This window comes from Lissotriton helveticus, chromosome 9 (genome assembly GCF_964261635.1).
Source record: "Lissotriton helveticus chromosome 9, aLisHel1.1, whole genome shotgun sequence".
Lineage (NCBI taxonomy): Eukaryota > Metazoa > Chordata > Amphibia > Caudata > Salamandridae > Lissotriton > Lissotriton helveticus.
The window spans coordinates 354,678,918-354,696,625 of NC_136070.1; the positions used below are offsets into that span (position 1 = coordinate 354,678,918).

The window sequence follows — 17,708 nt, forward strand, 5'->3', positions numbered from 1 at the left end:
GAAGAGACATGAAATACTGTCTAGACTTGGCCTAAAAAGGAGCTATGACACACCCACATACTTTTGGAAGAACTCACACCACATATACCTACAAAATGACATGGATGCCTTTTTTTCTTTTTATTTACCAATCCAAACTCCTCAAATTTTTTAGAGAGTACGAAACGCGTAGACCAGTTCTCCTTCCAGCCTTAGGAATTTCCAATGATGTTTAATTGTGAAAAAATTGATTGATATATTGTGATTGTGTTCCCCATGGCTGTTTTTTGTAAAGAAGAAAAGCAAAGTTTCTTCTTTTTGAATTCAAGATTTGGATTGTGTGAGTAGCTTGAGTGGTGAATGTAAGAGTGTGTGATGAGATTATGAGATCATGAGAAAACGATAAAGAAAATAATGTTTTAGCTAATATGATGATGATATGAGGTGCAAATGCTAACTATGTGTTATAATTGTATAAAGATGTGTACATTATGATATGTAAAAAATTGAATAAAAAAGATTCATTCTAGACAGAAAGAGAAGACTATGACACATATTGTTGGAGATCAATGTGTGGTTTCAGAACAAAAGCATACGTAAATTAGGCAGTACTGGCAGTTGTTTTGTTGTGTAGGATATTGGGTAGAGCATCATGGAAATTACATTAATGGATCAAAAGGGTCTTACTGAGATTTTGAGGACACAAGAGAGAGCGAGGAGGGGTTGTCCTTTTTTCTGTTGCCCGCAGGGTTCTTACTCTTAAATAAATTATGCAAGTTGAGAGATACTCAGTATGACACATTTGACAAAAGCTCAGTACCTTTTCAGATCATACAGCGCTTGGGATACAATGGGGCCCCAGATGGCACCTAGCACCAGTGCCTACTTGGCGACTACTGTTGTTTGCACTGGCAGATGCTTCATTCTGGCCGAAATTGGTAAAGCAATAGAATACTTTTTGCCCTGAATGCACGGTGTCAATGTGAAGTTTTTAGGTTACTGTTTAAGTGAGGTTCATGGGCACGGTGTACCTCGCTAACAGAATAGGTAAACTTTAACACATGCTGAAGATATTGGAGAGTGAAGCAGCCAAAGATGCCAGTAAATCTGAAATGTCAAGAAAGAAGAAACAAGAGCTAATTACTGGAGACAACAGATACCATGGATAAGCATGATTAAAGGGGATAATACAGGATTTGGTAACATGACACAGGAGAGAAAAATGGGCAGTTGGTAAATAATGAAAAAGTGGGGCAAAGCTATTAAAGCTATTATAATACAACATAGCTTTGTGATGGCAGCACTAAATGACATATAAGCACTAGATTTCAACAGTACTATTTAAAACTCTACTCACAACAGATTAGGTCTGAACCTTCTGTATTCATGACCTGTTGCATGAGGCAGGGTTCCCATATTGCCCACAGACACGAGACACGAACTAAAGCAGCTGTAAACTGTACTGCAGAGTGAGGTGTGAGTTTGCAATATGAACTCAGGTAAGACTCCTGCAAGGGATAGAGAATTCTATAAGGAATATTCAGTTTTAACGGTACAGAGGTTGGTGGCACCAGATAATGAAATAGTAAATTTGGGAAGACTGCCAGACACAAAGAGTGAGTCTGTAATGGTTGTGCTACTCAAACCCGGTAAATGCCCACTGGACTGCCAAGCTTACCGCACACTGTAAAAGATCAATGCGGACAATAAGCGTTTAGGGGAGATACTAGCGGACTGACTAGCTAGAGTTGAACATTTATCAAACACTAACACCAGCCAGATCTTTTTCCAGAGAGTAACACATTTATTAAAATAATACTAGAAGAACCATGACAAGAAAACACCCCGTATGCAATGGAAATCTTAGATTCTCACAAAGCAGGCAATACAATTGATTGTCAATACATACATGAAAAAGAAACACTGTTCAAATATGGGACTGTATGGTTTAAGACCAAAGCTGTGCTGTCTGCCTGATGGAATGTGCAGAGAGGCACGAGGCAGGGTTGCTCACTACTACCCATCACATTTGTCCTTACACTAGAACCGCTTGCATTGCTACTGCAAACGTGGCTTACAGATGGGAGAACAATGGAAGGTAATACAGCACATGTTGTCTTGCTATAGGTGTTGGTCTACTGTATATGACAAATTTATTGATAGGGTTCCTATGTATGCTGCCTTCCATTGAGCAACATGGCCTGGCTCTGGTTTCCAGATGGGCTAAATTGGTAGTATGGTGAACCCGGTCATCCACCCCTAGGATCTGAGCTCTTTATGCATAACAATCAATACAGAACCTGTTTTTTGATACCCCTTAGACATGGCTTTGTCAGAGGTTATGAAGCAAATGTGCTTTTAGCTCTTGATAGCTTGATGAATTCCATCATATTTTGGCGGGCTGGCCCTAAGTTTTTGTTATGCAAATTAGCCCGATGTAAGATGGTAGTCATGCCTAGATACAGTGCTTAATTTGAACCGCTGGTTTCTTGTGAAGGCACCGTCACTTAATTGTCAACACTGGCTCTTATGACAGCCAGCCACATGGTGGTGTTGCTTGTCTAATTTGCTGATGAAGACAACAACAGTTATTTAGTAATTCTATATACATTAAAATTACTAATACCTGCTACCCAAAGCATAAAACAATAGCGTGGGCAACAGGTACTAGTCATTTTAAATGTATAAAAAGTGTGAATTGTCTTTAGTAACGCTGACATTGGCAATAGGTGGTGCAAACTGCGATGGTTTCCTGACAAGGCAAGGGCCCTGCCAGTTATTTAATTACAACTATATGGCACAGTATGCTCATGGTGATACTCCGAACAGTATATAAAAGACTAGAAGTGATTTTGTTAAATCTACTTTGGGGTTGAGAACCACATTTCCTCTTTCCTGTGAGAATGCTGGCATGGTGCTATCGGATTGTAGGCAATATGACATTGGTAGCCAACCTCAATACTTTGTTCACTAGTTGTTAAAGGCCTACAATCTAGTCACAAGTTTGATCAGAGCACTACATATGTTATGTTATAACGTATTTATAGAGCGCGCAGCTACTCAAAAAGAGTGTCCCGGCGCTAGCAAAGCACAACGTTTAATGGAAACAGGTAGAGACAGCTCGCAGAGAGAGGGAGCAATTATTGCAGGAATCACCACGCAGGAGCTGTTTCCTCAGCAGTCATGGAGCTCATGGAGAGAGGGAGAATTATTGCTGGAAAAGCCACGTTTTAAGCTGTTTCCTAAAAAGCCAGATATCAGGTAGTTCCCTGAGTTTGACAGGCAGTTTATTCCACAAGTGGGCAACTTGAACCTGAAAGGAACGACCACCTTTACGAGAGCGTGCAAATTTGGGCACACTCATTAAATATAGATGGGATGATCTTAGGACTCTGCCGGGCGAGTAGAAACTCACTCTTCTCTTGATATAATGAGCTCCGGAGCCGTGCAAAGCTTTAAAAGCCAGTGTCAGGGCCTTAAACTGGATTATACGGCGGATAGGGAGCCAATGCAAATTCCTGAGGTGGGAGGAAATGTGAGCACGGGGGCTCAGCATGAGGGTGGCTCTAGATGCAGCATTCTGCACCACCTGGATTTTACTTAAAAGATATTCCGGAAGACCTAAATAGAGGACGTTAGTGTAGTCCAGACGTGATGTGATAAGAGCCTGGACTACTGTCCTTCTATGGGCGAGTGACAGAAGAGGTAGAAATTTACGGAGTGTTTTCAAAGTTCCGTAGCAGGTTCCTGCTACTGATTGAACCTGCTTCTTCATATCCAAGGAATCGTCCATTTGTACCCCAAGATTTCTGGCTACTCCCACCGAAGACTGAGGGGGGGGACATATCAGATGGCCACCACTGCCTCCATTCATCTGGATCAAAGGCCCCGAAGAGAATCACTTCTGACTTTGCCGAATTACACTGAAGTTGGTTCAGACTAAACCAGGAGAACATTTTCCTCAGGCAGTGATTGATTTTCTCACCATTAAAAGCTTCTCCTTTTGAACAGGTGAACAGCAACTGAGTGTTGTCGGCATAAGATATAATTATGGCTCCCGCCTCTTCAGCCAGAGGAGCGAGGGGGATCATGTATAAATTGAACAGTAAAGGACTGAGCATAGACCCTTGTGGTACCCCAACCTTCATAGGAGGCATGCAGGAAGAGAAAGGCGGATTCCAAATTTCCTGCCTTCTATTCTCCAGAAAGGAGGAGAACCACTTCAACACCGTGCCCCCCACTCCACAGTCCCTCAATCTCTGGAGGAGTCTATCATGGGGCACGGTGTCAAACGCGGTGGAGCGGTCTAACAATATTAAATCCGCTCTTCCGCCTGAGTCGAGAGTCCCTTTGATGAAGTCAGAGATCTCAAAAAGAGCTGTTTCCGTGCTAAAATTAGCACGGAAACCAGATTGGCTCATGTGCAGGAGGTTATTTGATTCAATGTATTCAGTGGTGACTTGGTTCACATATTTTTCGAATGTTTTTGCGAAAAAAGGCAGAAGTGAGATGGGTCAATATTAAATCAGCTCTTCCGCCTGAGTCGAGAGTCCCTTTGTTGAAGTCAGAGATCTCAAGAAGAGCTGTTTCCGTGCTAACATTTGCGCGGAAACCAGATTGGCTCATGTGCAGGAGGTTATTCAATTCAATGTTTTCAGTGGTGACTTAGTTCACATATTTTTTTAATGTTTTGGCAAAAAAAGGCAGAAGTGAGATGGGTCTATAGTTCGAGACTACTAATGGATCTGCTGAAGGTTTTTTCAGCAGTGGTAGGATTTTAGCCTGTTTCCAAATGGAAGGAACCTGACCGCTGCTTAAAGATAAATTCAGCACTCTGTTGACCTCAATGTTAATAACTTCTGCCACTTTCGCCAGAATTTTGGCAGGACAGGGGTCTGATGGGGAGCATGTTTTTACATTTTTCATAATCGAGAGGGATTGTTCCAAGGTGATCGGCGAAAATTGAAGAAAGGAGGCGTTGCATAAAGGATTAGCGCCCGAGAAGTGAGAATTGCTAGAGGGAACATTTAAAAGAGTTGGAATATCAGCTATTTTTTAATGAAAATACGAAGCTAATTGGTGAGTCCAGCCTTCAGATGTTTCGCCTTTGGAGGTTATTGCTGTGGGCGACGTGAACTGTTTTAAAATGTTAAAGATGTCTTTGCTCTTATTGGCCGATTCCTCGATCTCTGCAGCAAAGAAGAGTTTCTGTTCCTCCAAAATTTTGTGGTGACACAATTTTAGTTCTTCTTTATATAATATTTTGCTATTATGACTGAAATTTCTTCTCCGTGCCCTTTCCAGACGTTTACAGGCAGTTTTACGTTTACGTAAATTTTCGTTAAACCAAGGGGCAGATCGATTTAAAGTCCGTTTCAGACGTAGGGACTCCGGCGCTAGGAGCTCTGTGCCTTGTTTTATCAAATTTTCCAAATTCACTGTGTCCTCTTCTAACCCATTGCTTCTGGAGAGGGGTTGGGCTGCCAACACAATGTTCAATGTTTCGGGGAGTATTTTGTGGAAAGGTCTTGATTTAAAAGGTGGGTACTTTTTAAAAGTGAGTCCGTCCTTCCTGATTTTAGCAATTTTCAAGCCTATCAAGAAATGATCGGTCCAAACTAGAGGGATTGGCTCTTCGGTTTGGACCGGGATGTTTGAAAAGACTTGGTCCAATATATGACCCTTCTCGTGTGTAGTACTGATTATGAGGGGTAGCATATTCAAAGATGCTAAAGCCACGTAGAGAGATGATCCTTCCGAGCTTTCAGGCATGTCCATGTGGACATTAAAATCTCCTAGGGCTAGGCAATGATTAAATCTGAGGGCAATCGGTGCCAACGCATCAACCAGTCCCCTTAGAAAGGGTCCTGTATAACCCGGGTGTCTATAGATCAGGGCTCCTGCTAGTGATTGATGGGCGGATATAACGCAATGAAATCCCAAGCTTTCCGCCCCTTGAATTTCATCCATATGGATGAGTTTACCCGAAATATCATTTTTGGTGATCATTGCAATGCCCCACCCTTTCCAGTTATACGGTCCTTCTTCACAATAGAATAGCCTGGTGGTATTGTGATCGCCATGGTAGGGTTAGAGCTTTCCGAGAGCCAGGTGTCTGTTAAAAATATTATGTCCGAGTAAGACTCTAAAATCAGGTCGGAGATATGCTGGGGATTTTTGTTCAGGGAGCGAACATTAAGTAAATAAATTATAATGCTCTCCAGCCTCCCTGCGTCCCTTTGTTTCCCATTTGTCGAGGGTACACGCTCCTTAGCTATATTTGTGGAGCTAGTCCAGTTACATATGTTGCAACTGAGGGTTCTGCTATTTCCATCAAGCTCCACACAGTTACCACAGTTATATAGAGGCAGATGTCGCTTGAGTTCCACGCCATCATACCTGATTGTTTTTTGAGTAAAACCAGCAGTGTTTTCCGCCTCGTCCGCCTCCGGGACGCTGACAGGTGCAGACGGGCTTGCCTTTGGCGCATCTTCTGCGGGCGCGCGCCCGCTGCGCAGTCTGAAACACATCCGGCTATAAGGGGTCAGGCCGCTCTAGCGCTAACCTCCCACCAGAAGTGGGGTGTATCCTCCCACCACTCAAACGACAACGTCGCGGTGGACCGGGGAGGATAGGCGCTGCAGGTAAGAGAATCGTGTGCTGACTTATTTAAAAATGCCCACCGTTCCCCCGCTAAAAATGCCAAGTGTCACAGTGCTATACAAGAGCCAAGATTTAAAAGAAAATGTCACAACAATTACGATTTACAGGTTTTAAAAAGAGGAGTGCAGCGTAAGTTTGCTCAAGCCTTGCAAGCCTTGGATCCTAGTGTTTCCTGACGCGCGTCCGCTGCGCGGTCTGAAACACATACGGTTATAAGGGGTCAGGCCGCTCTAGCGCTAACCTCCCGCCGGAAGTGGGGCGTATCCTCCCTCCACTCAAACAACAACGTCGCGCTGGACCAGGAGGATAGGCGCTGCAGGTAAGAGAATCATTTGCTGAGTTATTTAAAAAATGCCCACCGTTCCCTCGTTTAAAATGCCAAGTGTCACAGTGCTATACATGAGCCAAGATTTAAAAGAAAATGTCACAGCAATTACGATTTACAGGTTTTAAAAAGAGGAGTGCAGCATAAGTTTGCTCACACCTTGCAAGACTTGGATCCTAGTGTTTCCTGACACGTGGTTCCATTAGAATTGTTAGCTCTGCCTCCGATGCAGAATATAAGGGAAGTGAGGTAAAAAAACATGTCTGCACAAAATGCTAGCTATGGCAGGAAGTAAGGAGATCACCTCGTTGTACATATATGTATGTACTGCCCTACACTATGTTTATGGGGAATGGCCTTGGTGGCTTAGCATTTGATCTGACTCGTCCAAGGTGGGGACAGTCAGGCCCAACTGCCCTTGCACACATATACAAAAACAGTACATTGTTGGGATTTTAAAGACTGGTGCATTAAGTGGGAAGTGACAGATTCCCATTTTTTCACATATACTGGTATAGTTACCACAATGGGGGTTTCTTGGCTGGTTTCCCAAGTGAACTAGAGATGTATGTTGTTAATGTAAATCTGTTACAGCTGGGAGAGGGAGGGAGACCCATCACAACCATATGCAAGGGAAGCCTGCCGGTGGGCAAAAGTTACTTAAGTAATTCATGAGCAAATGGGAGACCCACCTTGGATCTCCAATGGCATGTACAGAATTCAGAAGAATAATGTAGATTTTCCCCAACCTTGCTGGTCAGAAAATTTGGATTTTATTAAAGACACAGAGGTTAATAATATTTCAATTTTCTTTATTTAGCTACCACACAGCCACTTTAAAGATCTTAGAACACTACCAAGAAAAAAAATCCAACCTAATAAAAGGCCAGAACACTTTAATCTCTTCCTTCTTTTTCAAAAACTTTCAAACAGTAATTTTTCGTAAACTATGTTCTAAACAGTAACCAGAAAAACACAGGAACAAACAAGTCCAAATGCAAAGTCCCTTATTTATCGATGAATTATCTCCACCATCAGAGCATGAAATATAGGTATGATCCATTCTCTGTAGACTCTTGTTCTATTGTTGACCACTTCCTACTAAATAATATAAAAAATTGAAAATGCGGGATGAGTTCAGGGTGGGAATATTATTAGCCTCCGTATATTTAAGAAAATTCAGGTTTTCTGACCATCAAGGTTGGGGAAAATCCACATTTTATGTTGAGACTGGAGGCTAATCTTATTGCAAGTTTAAAGTTTTTTTAAAACAAGCTGCATTATCAATAGACCTGAAATAACATCTGTGTAAGACTACATACTTCAAACAGTCAGCACATCTGAAAATGTGTTTTAAAGCTATGCCTTGCATTTAGGCTTGAGGAGCAGATGCCCCTCTTACAGATTGCACTCCAAACATACTAACATCTACTCTAGAATTTCTCATCACCTCTTTCACCCATCTTGCTACTGTTGCAGATGACACACCCTTATGAGGTTTCCTGAAGGAAATCAACAACTGCTTTACATTCACATTTAACTGTAAGATTCTACTTTTGTATTCATTCACACAGCAGACCACACATAAATTCACATAATCATCAAAGTAAGGGTAGAATATTGTTTGTGAATTGGTCTTTGTACTTCTATTTAAATAAAAACATATACCCTCAGCAGAAAAAAATCTGTTTGAAATCCCCAAAACCCCAAAGATCCATCAACGTCAAGAAAATTCCTATGTCCAGAGACCATTTGCTCGAATCCCTGTGATTCCTCAAAAACCAATCTGACTCCACATTGCTCAGACCAGGGATATGTTCAGCCTGTACTACAATGTTCTGTCTCAAACAATAGTCCCTAAACACTTTTGCCAAATCTGCCAAATTCTTTGATTTTGGACCCCCTAACTTGTTCACATATCTCACAGGTGACACATTGTTCTTTGCAGTGTTCTTCATAAAACTCTTTATCACAAATTATCCCACTAGAAATTCCAAACAATTTGTAAGCAGGTTCTTCTCTTTCTCTGTCCACAGACCTCCTGTAGAAGTTGAACCACAGTTTGCTCCCCAACCTGACAAGCTTGCTTCCAAATCTATGACCAAATCTGGGAGTGACCCAAAAACAGCTCTGCCATTCCACGCTTCCATATTTTTTGACCACCAGTCCAATTCTTCCCTGGCCTCCACTGAAAGAGCCACCTCCTCTGAATATTTCAACCTTTGCTTCAGATGTTTGCTCTTCAAACATTAGATAGAGCACAATAATTCAAAGGTCCTGCAAAAATGGCTTGAACTGTAGAAGATAACAATCCTATTACCCTTGCTGACATTCTCAGCGATATTTTCCCCACCAGTAAATTATTTCTTCATTCCTTTTTTATACGCTTCAATTTCTCCTTTGGGAGTTTCAATTGTCCCTGTACTGTGTCTATCATGAATTCTAGGAACTGAGTCACCTGTCTTGGAATTAAACATGACTTCTGTCTGTTCACCACAAACCCTAGGTCCTCTAGTAAGGTTATTGTCATAAGAGTATGATCCAGCACCTTTGATCTCTTCTGATCCATTAGCAGGATGCCGTCTAGGTAAATATTTAGACAAACACCTCCTTCCCTCAAGAAGGCTGCAACCGGCCATAGAACCTTGGTGAAACACCAGGGGGGGATGAGAGACCGAAAGGCAGAAAAACTTCCCACCTGAACTGAAGGTATCTTTGATGATCTTTGCAAATTGAAATTGTCAGATAAACATCCTTTAAATCTAACCTTGTTAGCCAATCCCCTGATTGTAAGTCATCCCTCATTAAATGTAAACCTTCCATTTTGAAATGATGATATTCTACCCAGTCTTTTAGAATCTTTAAATGTATTACTGGTCTCATACCTTTGTCTTTTTTCTGTACCAAAAAGATATTGCTCACAAACCATTTTAGAGCAGCTCTTGACTTTATAATGCCACCTTTTTCTTTCAGATTCTGTACCTCCTTGTTCACCAATTCTGTAATTTTTTTCTTGAATCTTATAATTTCTTAAATACGATCCTGTGCTTGTTCCCCCACAAAATCTATGCGAGAACCCATGACCATTTCCAACACCTGAGGATCTCTTGTTACCTTTAATCAGTTGTTGAAAAACTGAGCAAGTCTGCCGCCCAGTTTTACAGGGGTAACAGAAAGGTCTGGACTTACCTAATCCACGTGAACGACATTCTCCTAGCGATTGTCTTCCTTTATATTCTTGTCTTTGAGGGTAAACCCTCCCGATTGATATTGTGATTGATAAAGGTTAGTTGTAAACTCCCTATAAAACAAGGTCGGACTACTGCCTCGGCCTCAGCCGGGGAACCAACTCCTCGTTCGTCCGGCCCCACCAAAAAGATATCTGTCGAAAACGTTTTTACTCTCTCTTTGAGATTTGTGTAGTGAGCTGAAAGCTCAGACATATTTCGACATCTCCCCTAATCTAATCATCCCAAAAAGGTAGAATATTAGCAGCTTGTCCTTCCTCCTTAATGGCTAACTCCACCATTTTAGGGTCTATTTTTAGAATGCTGCTTTTCCTTCTCTCTACTGAAGTGGCCGTATTAGCATTACCTGGCAGACATACTGCTTGTTGTATCCATTGTCTCAATTCCTTTACATTAAGGATTGTTTTTCCCAGGAACGCCACTTCAGCCATGTCAAATATTTTTGTTAATGGACCAGTTAGATCCAGTAAACTATCTTGACACATGCGTAGACCCTTATCAAGACCTTTCCTAGGGTCAACCTCCCTTGACAATTAAAGCTATATCTTAGCAACCAAGTCTGGAGTTTGCACTGTTTTATTGGTTAATAAAAGTTTTGGGCACTCAGACCGAAGTCGTAATCTTACATCTTTAGGAATTTGCTTCCGAATCCAGAATTGCATATACTCAGCCACATGAGCAGCTGGTGACCATTCAGGTGAAAGAGTTATTTTTCAATAAAGTAGGGTCAAACATGAAGCCCCAAGGGGGTAAAGTAGTGCCCCATTTTGCTCATCGCAAACTTTCTCTAAGGTGTCTGTCTTCTGTGTCACAATCCCCTCAGAATTGTGTGAGTCAAAGTCTGATGACCAACTTAGTTCTACTTCTGAGCTCCCTGAGGAGTAGTCACAGTGCACAACTGTATGTTTGCGTGTTTTAATATTTTCATCACCTTTGTCTGGACCCTTAGAATGGTCTCCTTTTGTGTCCTCGACACCACTAATTTCCATACGTACTGAAATCTTATTTGAGTCTGTAAACTTCCCTCTTTTGCAATTGGGCACAGAAGATTCAACATGTTTGCGTTTTTTAGTTATATTACCTCATTTCTTACTATGGAAACCTTCCCCAGCTAACCAATATCTTTCTTCATCCGATATAAAACTCCTTTCATGTAGCAGAGTCTCAAATTTTTAATCCATTTTCGCCTCTAGGTCCTGTGAGGATCTCTGCAGAATTCATTTTAGTTTATATTCCAAAGTTTCCTCCATTAACTTAGAGTTAATTTCCTCACCCCTCTGATGATAATAATATATGTCTGACCAGAACGTTTCCTCACAAATGAGCCAAAATCTAATGATTCTTTGTTTCTTTACACAGCAAATAATCAAACTCTTCACTTTAGTGGTCCTTGGGGTAACTGATAATCTGACTGTGACATTTCCGTTTTCACTTGTTTTGCCATAATAAAATTAGAGGTTTCCCAAGCCTCTAAGATGGCCACTGGAGCCACACCTCATAACGTAGAATGACGTGGGCAGGGAAAGACCCATTTTCTAACTCTACTCTCCTGGCTTTACTTACGATGTTCTCCTAAATTGGAAAGAAACTGCCCGGAAGTTAGGGATATGTGCTCTGGACCCGTTACTTCCCTCGAGCACCATCAGACGACCTCAGAGCTCGATTTGCCCTCACTAGATTATTCACGTGAGTAGTGGGTGGGTGCTCTCTTTCATCTTAGTGGCCAAGATGACAACCAGAGAGCGCACGCTCTTAGCAACCAAGGTGGTCCCCTTGGAGCGCAGCTCACAACCCCAAATGATACTCGGTGGTAAGTCGGTTTAAATGTCCAAGGTTACATATTCCTATCCATGAGGCATACGATCAATGTGGAGTGAGAAACAGAAGTCAAGCTAACCAAACTAATCTAACAAAGCGAACATAAAGGATAAATGGAGGGAATATATGAGTTAAAATATTGTGAGACCAGAAAATATCGAATGTTTAGCTATTAATAATAGTACTCGCCAAACATACAGGCATACAAATCAGTGATACTGCGTGGTAGTTCTGTCAGTAATATAATCAAGCAGTGAACTTGTCTGATCTATGGCAGCCAAAAAAAGAAGCAAGCGGATCAGAGTGTCCTGGCCTTTTATTAGATTGGAATTTTTTTCTTGGTAGTGCTCTAGTTTCTTTAAAGTGACTGTGTGGTAGCTAACTAAAGAAGATTGTAATAAGATTAGCCTCCGGTCTTGACATAAAATCTACTTGATGAGTCATCTCCAGGAATGTAAGTTTCAAATGTATACATTATACGCGTGTGCACAGAGTATATTTGACTCCAGAGCTGTTGCATCGCACAATCCCAGTCTAGAGAATTATTGTTCTAGATGCCTCCTGAAGTTTGCTTCTGTCTGGGATGTGTGGTGATTTTGTCCTGCGGTGGTATCCTTCTGGAGAAAGGTGATTCGGCTTATGTCTGAATTGTCCGGCTGGCTATTAACAACATTTCCCAACCTGTGCTTTTTGAGACTTGTGTTGGGAAGAAGAAGTTAATAATAAATGTATACATCTGGGGCTGGCACTACCAAAAATGCTTATTTCAAAGTACAGGACCAAAATACAATTCCTGGGGACAAGAATTACATAAATGGGTGTAGTCCAAAGGTACCAAGTGATAAAATACTGTAAATGTTTGCTATGCGGAATACAGCTGGATATGTGAAATTCAGGGCTCAGTGTGTCAGAATACCCATCTGACAGAATGCCGCCATGAACTGAGAGACATTTTCTATACAGGTGTAAGGAGGGGGTGGAAGTTTGTTCCATGTTCTGTGAAGTCCTGCTACACGAAATTGTGATATGATATTTCTTTCAAAAATGTTGACAGAAATCTACAAGACTGGAAATGTCCCTACCTGATGCAATGTACATTTGGTAAAGGAATGATTGCTTTGTATTTGATTGAATGAGAAGATTTGTATGAGTGGTTGTTGAGATTGCATTTTCTTAATTGTGATCAGCATATGTTTTCTATGTTTACTGTGTTACGTCACTAAATTCCATCTCAGAATGTTCAGATGGTATTTATGTGACGTCACACACTCTGTTGGCGGATTCAGCTGTTATCATCTGCTGCGCACACATGCTTCCTGTTGGTTCCTTGTGAGCCTTTGTATTTGGTAAATAAAGCCTTTTCAACTTCCTTCTGCGTCAGCTTCTGTCTAAAACAATTGGCGACGAGGGTAACGGACTAGCATTATGGAGGAAAAAGGCTCACAAAGGAAAACTTAATGACCGGGTAAAAGGGAAATTCACCCGCAACGTTTTGACTGGGAACAATCTTACCGGTAATGAAAAAGCAAGGAAACTGACGAAGTAAGTGTTGGCAATAGTGCGCGTAACCTGAGCTGATTGAAATTGATGCGCGAAGGATTTCAGTCACGGAGCACGCGTGAAGCATTCTGGGTATGACGTGAGCGTGTAAACCACAGCCATTGGTTATACAGCTCTACACGTCATCACAACAGCGTGCGTACGGCCATATTATTCATGTCAGTTTCAGGAAATCTTGACAGAAGCGGAGAACAGCGTAAATGGTGCAGGGACTCCAATTGAGGAAATCTAAGCCGAGATAAAGTAAATAAATAACGCGCTTACGTTAATCAAAGCACATACTGCATGAAATTGAAAACAGAGCAAGTTTATGAAGCAGAACAACAGATTCAATAAAAATAAAAGTTAGGAAAATAATTCCAATATTTGTATATTTTGTGGACAAATGTGCTGAAAGACATAACAAGTGAAATAGCGTGTAAACAAACAAATACTTGTCAATTAACTACTAGTAAAATAAGAACAATAATATAAACGTCAGGTACAATGGCACAAAGTAATAATATATGTGTGCCACCTCTTTTCCTTGAGGAACCAGGAAAGCCAGCCATGAAGTGGAAGAGTTGGTTAAGAGCATTTGAAAACTACATAGTGTCTATAGATGGCAAGAGTTATGATGCAGATAGGAAAAAATCATTATTATTTGGACTATTAGGTAAAGTTGGACAGGAGGTGTTTGACAGCCTGCCAGAATTTGAATACCCACCAGGAGTTTTTATACCAATGAATGAGTATCAGGAGGCTATAAAACGACTGGAAAACAATATGATGAAGAAAGCAACATAATGGTGGGACGGCACAAGTTTGCATTAAGGAAGCAGGAGGAAGGAGAGACAGTTGAAGAATACATAGCGTGCCTAAGAGTTCTAGCAAGGGATTGTGAATATGAAGACTTAACAGATACATATATAAGAGACCAAGTGGTGTTTTACTGTTACTCTAAGAAGGTGCAGGAAAGATTATTAGCATGCAGGAAACCCACATTGCAGGAAGTAGTGGACATTGCCAAAGGAATAGAAAGGTCATTGATTTCAACAAAAGAATTAACTTGTACTAGTGGTAATTCTAATGTATTTTATTTACAGGACAGGAGAAAAAATGAACGTAAAGGTAATGAAAGGAACTGGATTGATAAAAAGGTAGGAGGAAGAAATGTAAATTGTTTTAGATGTGGTTCACAAGAACATATAGCTGATTCTAAGTCATGTCCAGCTATTGGGAAAAAGTGTATGAAATGTAAAAAATATGGTCACTATACTGCCTTATGCAAAACCAGGAAAGTAACAGGTAATGTTAATGTAAATGCTGTAGGAGATTTTGAAGAAGAAATGTGCGCAAACATTGTACTATATGTGGAGATGGTAGATGGCAAAATAAAAGGACCTATAGGTGATGTTATGATAGGCAATGTAGAATTACAGTTTACTGCAGACTCTGGTTCACCGATAACAATAATATCAGACAAGTTATTTGAGGAAAAATGGCATGATGTAAAATGACAAGAAACTGATGTAAATCTCAAAGCATTTGGTGAACAGGATATCGATATGGTGGGTTACTTTCGTGACACGCTGACATTCAAGGGAAGAATGATTAATACCAAAGTATACGTAGCCAGGAGAGGTAGAATATGGGTGGGATGGAAGGATCTAGCTAAGCTAGGAGTGATCCTACAACCGGGAGCAGAAAATCCCATAATGTTGACGGAGGATTTAATAAACAACATAAGTCTTGATGCAAAAGGAAATGAGATAGAAGAGTTACTGAACAAATACGAAAGTGTTTTCAGAAATGAGATAGGGTGTGTAAAAGGTTTCACACATGAAAAAAAATTGAAGGATGGTGCAATGCCAACTAAACATAAAGTGAGATCTGTACCGCTGTCAATCAAAAAAGAGTTAAAGGAAGTACTAGAAAAACTGAAAGGAGAAGGTGTGATAGAGGAAACTGATGCTTCTGAACGGGTGTCAGTGATCGTTGTTTCCAAGATCACTCAACCGAAACATTCTAGTTAACTGCCATCCACTTCCAAAAATACAGGACATACTACAGTCTATTGCAGGGTCAAAGTATTTTACATTAATCGACCTAAAAGCGGCTTACCATCAAGTCTGCTTGACAGAAGTATCAAAGAAATTGACCACTTTCATAACTCCCTTTGGAGCGTACAGATATATCAGACTGCCGTTTGGTTTTGCCTCTTCATCGGGAGTATTTCAAAAGCTTATGGATATTCTTTTTGGAGAAGTAAATGGAGTTGAGGCCTTCCAGGATGATATTTTGATACATTCCAAGACAAAAGAAGAACATCTTAAATTAGTAGACAAAGTGCTGAGCACACTGGAAAAAAAGGGAATGACAGTGACCAAAGACAAATGCAAATTTATGGAAAACAAACATGAATATCTGGGCCATGTGTTAACCTCAGATGGTATAGCGCCAAAAGATAATTTAGTGGAAGCAATTAGAGCAATTAGAGATGCACCACAGCCTAAAGATAAAGAAACATTAAAATCTTTTCTGGGTTTAAGCGAGTACTATTCGAAGGTTATACAAGCATATGCTGCAAAAGTTGAGCCATTGAGGAAACTTCTCCGGAAAAATGTGAGTTTCAACTGGACAGAAGATAAAAATAAATCTTTCATTGCAATTAAAACCGATATTGCCAAATGCACCAGCTTTAAAGCCATATAACCCAGAATTGGAAAATGTAATCACAGTAGACGCAAGTGCTAAAGGGATAGGTGCAGTGTTCTGTCAAAGGCAAGGAAAGAAAGAGAACACAATAGCGTTCATTTCAAGAAGATTAAATGAGACAGAAACAAACTATAGTACTATTGAACGTGAAACACTTGCGTGTGTGTGGGCAGTGCAAAAACTCAAAAGTTACCTGTGGAGAAAAAGCTTTGAAATCATCACGGACCACAAACCCTTGACTTATATGATGGATTGAGAAGGGCGTGGAAACGGGAAAGCAAGCTCAAGATTGATAAGACTGTTATCAAAGTTGCAGGAGTATACGTTCACCATACGTCACATAAAGGGTGGAATGAACTGCAGGGCTGACTGTTTATCACGTCTACCAATGGAGGGCCCTTATGAAAATACACTAGATGAAACAGAATGTGTTGTAGCTTGGATTGATGCCACAGAAATGTGTAGTGAATCTATAACAGAGGAGGAATGGATGAAATGTCAAAACGATGATAAAATAATGGAAAAAGTAATGAGTCATATAAGAACAAGTTGGCCACCCATCAGAAATCTACATAAAGAGTTAAGAAGTTTCCAGCAAATTGGCGATGAACTAACTATAGAGAGTGGGTTTTTGAAAAGATGTGACCTGTTTGTACCACCTGCAAAAATTAGACCTAAGTTAATAACATTAGCTCACAAGGGTCATCCCGGAAGTAGCGCGACTAAGAACATCTTGAGAATGCACTACTGGTGGCCAGGTATGGACAGTGATGTATGCGATTTTATTGACAAGTGTGTGCAGTGTCTAAAAGCAGACAAACATTGGAAGATTAGTAAGGGAGAATTGCAGATGATAGAAATACCAAATGGACCTTGGTCAAAAATTGCAATAGACTTTGCTGGACCATTCAACATTCTACAAGAAAATTGCAGACACATGATAGTACTGACAGACTATTACTCAAAGTGGGTGCACTACAAATTTGTAAGAAGTGTGACAACTGAAAGTGTGATACAATTTCTTAAGACAATTTTTGCTGTGGAGGGGCAACCAAAAGTCATGGTGTCTGATAATGGAACCCAACTGATGTCGAAACAAATGACTGAATTTTTAGATGGTATAGGAGTCAGACAAGAAAAGACACCACTATACAGCCCAAAAAGTAATGGTCAAGTTGAGCGGATGAACAAATTCATAAAGGAGGGCATCCAACTGGCTGTTGCCTCCAAATTGGACGTGAAAGGATTCATGAGATAAAATAAACACTTATAATGTCACACCCAATGAAACTACCAAATTTACCCCATTTTATTTGAGGAGAGGAAGAAGATGCAACAACGAACTGACTCCCAAGTTTCAAAAATGGTACAAGGAGGAAGTGTCTACTGAAACCATAGAAGACAAGTCACTCAAAGTG

General features: G+C 40.7%; 1 protein-coding gene across 1 annotated transcript in view; it reads right to left on the bottom strand.

The window, feature by feature from the left end:
* The window catches only part of ASB2 (ankyrin repeat and SOCS box containing 2), a 334,037-nt gene that overhangs the window by 257,924 nt on the left and 58,405 nt on the right, over positions 1 to 17,708 (bottom strand). The window lies entirely within an intron of this gene.